Source organism: Poecilia reticulata, chromosome 12 (genome assembly GCF_904066995.2).
Source record: "Poecilia reticulata chromosome 12, P_reticulata-male-v2, whole genome shotgun sequence".
NCBI classification, from domain to species: Eukaryota; Metazoa; Chordata; class Actinopteri; order Cyprinodontiformes; family Poeciliidae; genus Poecilia; species Poecilia reticulata.
In genome coordinates this window covers 29,634,868-29,638,604 of record NC_088841.1, presented here as the reverse complement: position 1 = coordinate 29,638,604, position 3,737 = coordinate 29,634,868, and the positions used below count along the sequence as shown (strand labels likewise).

Genomic DNA, 3,737 nt, shown 5'->3' with positions numbered 1-3,737 from the left:
GGGCACCATTAGATAAAAATAGAAAAGTAAATAAAATGTATAATTGATAAGTGTATTTTATGCTCAAACTTTGTTTTTTTATTTTATTTAACAGATCCACGTTTCTATTTGTAACATTCGTAACGGAGAGAAGATTATTCCGGATATTTCTGTCCTCTTTGCTCATACAAAGCCGATGAGTCGTTCAAGGTACAGAATCACATAACAAGAACTGCTATGGTTCAACATAACGGTATGTAAAGCTACACTTACACTATCATTTATTTATTTACCTTCTTAACAGTTTTGTAGTTGGGTTTTTTTCATAAAAAAGACTAGAAAAGGTTAATCCTTTTTGAAATATGTTTTTGCACGCCAACATTTCTGGAAAGTCTAACACTTTTTATAAACTAAAAGCTGCCATCATAGGTGGGTGTAGTTCCCTCTACTTCATATATTTATAGTAGTAAATAACTGCAAAAAACACTAGTAAGAGTAACAGTATTAGGTGATATATCTACTATTAAGTACTGTTTTACTGATCATAATGTGCAGTGTAATATTACCCATTTATTTCTGCAGACATGAATTAAAATGAAGGTATGTGCACTGATGGTTATTTTAAAATGGAAATTAAAATATTAATATAAGTCAACAAATAAAGGTTAGAAGAAACCTGTGTGTCGTGTTTTTTATGGGTTAAAATATGCTCTTCATTCTGTGAAGTAACTCGCATTAGGTTGCATATCAACAAAATCTACTCAAATAAGAGTATAACATATGACAAAATAGTTCGTGTATGTATATATCCATCCATCCATTTTCTTACACCCTTGTGTAGTGGGGTCGGGAGTTGCTGGTGTCAATATCCAGCTGGCGTTCCGGGCGAGAGGCGGGTCAGGGTCACCCTGGACAGGTCGCCAGTCTGTTGCAGGGCAACACAGAGACACACAGGACAAATAACCATGCACACACACACTCACACCTATTATCTATCTATATATATCTATCTATAGATATCTATCTATATCTATATATATATATATCTATATCTATCTATATATATCTAAAATTTCTATTATGTCCGTTCACAATGCAGTTTTATGCAATGCTTGATTGTTAAAATATGAAACAAAATCAGGATAGGACAGTTAAAAAGGCTGAAACTGTTTTGATGTTGTTTGGACTTGGGCTCATCTTTCACTTTCAAAATATCTATATTTTTTACAGACTCTGTGTGCTGATGACCACACCTATGCAAAAGCAACTGAGGCACAAATTGAGGTTAATTTTTAAAATGTACACATAACTATTATTTTTGATTTGTATTTATTTATGTGCAATTGACACTTAAACCAGAAATGATTTTTTTTAAACAGGAAAATATATTTTTTGCACATCATTTTTTTATGACAGTAGAGATGAAAGGGTAAGACACTGAGAGATACAAAGTGTTAATTACTGTTTTATGCTTCTCACCATGCAGGTACAAATGATGCCACCAATTTTGCAGGTAAAGATACATTCATTATCATATGTGTCATAGCCATTATTCTGGTGATATTCTTGCAATGCACATGTTTTTCTGTAATTTTCAGATGCCTTTGGATGTACTGGAAGCTGTTCTCCAAGAGGTGATACTAGCACAGGGAGATGCAGCTTACCTCACCTTGGCATTAACCTGCAAGCGCTTTAAAGCCATTGTGTCTGACCCAGTGTTCAGGAAGAGGACTCGCTTTGCTTGGCTGGATGGTAAGAACCTTTGACTTTTTTCCACATAAAACATGTTAAATTAGATTTAAACTACATGAAATTTATCATTCATTTACAGGTGAGATCAACTGGGGTAAATTTTCAAAGTCATTCAAGGCAGAAAACCGGATTCCTTTTGCAGTTGTTACGTGTTCTTCCTGTAACCGGCAATATAAAGACTGTGGGCTTCACTGGAAATGGAAGACGAGGAGATTACCCTCGTTACTACTGTGATGGCAGACCTGGACACTGCCCTGGATGTCAGTACTGAATGCAAGGAGAATAATAGTTGTTTTCCACAGTCTTTCACACATTTCAGTTGTCACACATTGTTCTTTTTTGGTGACATCTTTGTAAATCTGTTCTGCTGACATTTGGATTTGTTCTGTCATCCTTTAGTTTTTCACAATGTGTTCTTTAAACATTATGTAAATTTTTTAGTGTTCCTTTTGTTGTAGTTCAGTTGATTTATATTATTTAGTTTTTGGTAGAACTGTTGTTTCCAGGAAAAGTAACATTGTGGCTCTAATATATTAAAGAGAAAGTAGAACCAATAAAGTAGTTGTAAATATATTGTAACAGCATTGTTTAACAATTGGATAACCTTGTTTTAAAATTTTGAAATACAAGCAAAGATAATACCTTTCAGTATTTCATGTGTAACGTTTCATATACTTTAACAATGACTGGAAGAAATAAAAATTGTCTTTGCAAACCTCAGTCGTTTATGTTTTAGCAATCAGAATCAACAGTTTTTATTTAAATAAAGCAACCAAATACAGAAACATGTTCAGTTAGAAACATACCATAATACAAAGATTAAAGGTATGCTGAGCGACGGTGGAGACCGGGTGGAGGTGATGGAAACTCGGGTGAGGAGCAGTTGTTCATATCAAGCCGGACTTTATGAAGGGTAATTCAAGAAGATGAGGAGACCGGCGCCGATAGGCTGAGACAGAGGTGCATGATGAGCTGATTGGCTGAATTGAAGAGCGTTAGAATGTACACATAAGCCTGATTTATTTATCTGGTGACTTCAAAGAAGCTTTTCATACAGAAACAATGATTAATCCACAGTGGATCATTCTCTTGTCAAATAAACTTTCTAAAACCTACTTTCTCTGAGTGTTTCCAGTTTGAAGCTACATTTAAAATTGTACAAAAGTCTCTCTGGGTTTTGCAACAATTGAATATTTGAGCGCAGTTTGTGAATCAAATACAACTGGTAGAGTTGATATAGAATTTCTAAATTGAATAGTGGGACACCAGTCCAGTGTCTTTTATCAGATTACTGGTTAAGCTGGAGTCCTTACAGGAAAGGTTTCCAATGAGACTTTATGGTAAACAATGACAATAGTTGAGCTCACCTGCAACCAAGCATAATAGTTTTTGGCACTAGTTATATTTTAGATTTAAATGTATTTATTATAAGAGTACGTTTCACTACATCACAATCTATTAATTGAACTACAGCGTTCTTGAAGTATTTGGTATCTGTTTTCTTAATCTAGGATGGACTGGTGATCTGCCCAGGGTCATGCGTGCGTGTATGATAATTAATGGATGGATAAATGTGTTCCTAAAGATTTTTTAAGCCTTTTGTTTCAGCTAGATTGGGTGACAATAGATAAATACATATACATAATAATTCATTATTGTTGCTTGTTTTAAGTTGTTTATTACTAATGTGATTTTAACATTAAAAAACAATAGTTTTAATTATTTTTTTAAAGGGACATACCACGTTACATTTTTATTTCTATTATTATTATTATTATTATTATTAACGCGGCTGGTACAGGAAATAGCGCCACTAGCGCCCCCTTCACTTCCGGATTGCAATGGTCCCATTTCCATATAAGGTATGAGGCTGACAGTGGTCCGTCCCCGCCCCTTTCTGCATGCTGCAGCGAGGTGTACTTGGTCCAAGTGACGGTAAGCAAGCAGAGAAATCCTGATCTGTTACTTCCAGATGTTCCTAACCATGTGGTTTATATCACACCACA

At 34.7% G+C, this 3,737-nt stretch overlaps 1 long non-coding RNA gene across 1 annotated transcript; it reads left to right on the top strand.

Moving 5' to 3' along the window:
- The first annotated feature begins 1,163 nt into the window (after positions 1-1,163).
- Positions 1,164-2,451, top strand: LOC145554012 (uncharacterized). The gene is made up of 4 exons (XR_014090049.1): positions 1,164-1,263; positions 1,466-1,492; positions 1,578-1,731; positions 1,811-2,451. It is a non-coding gene; the product is annotated as an uncharacterized LOC145554012 (long non-coding RNA).
- Positions 2,452-3,737: the final 1,286 nt, after the last annotated feature.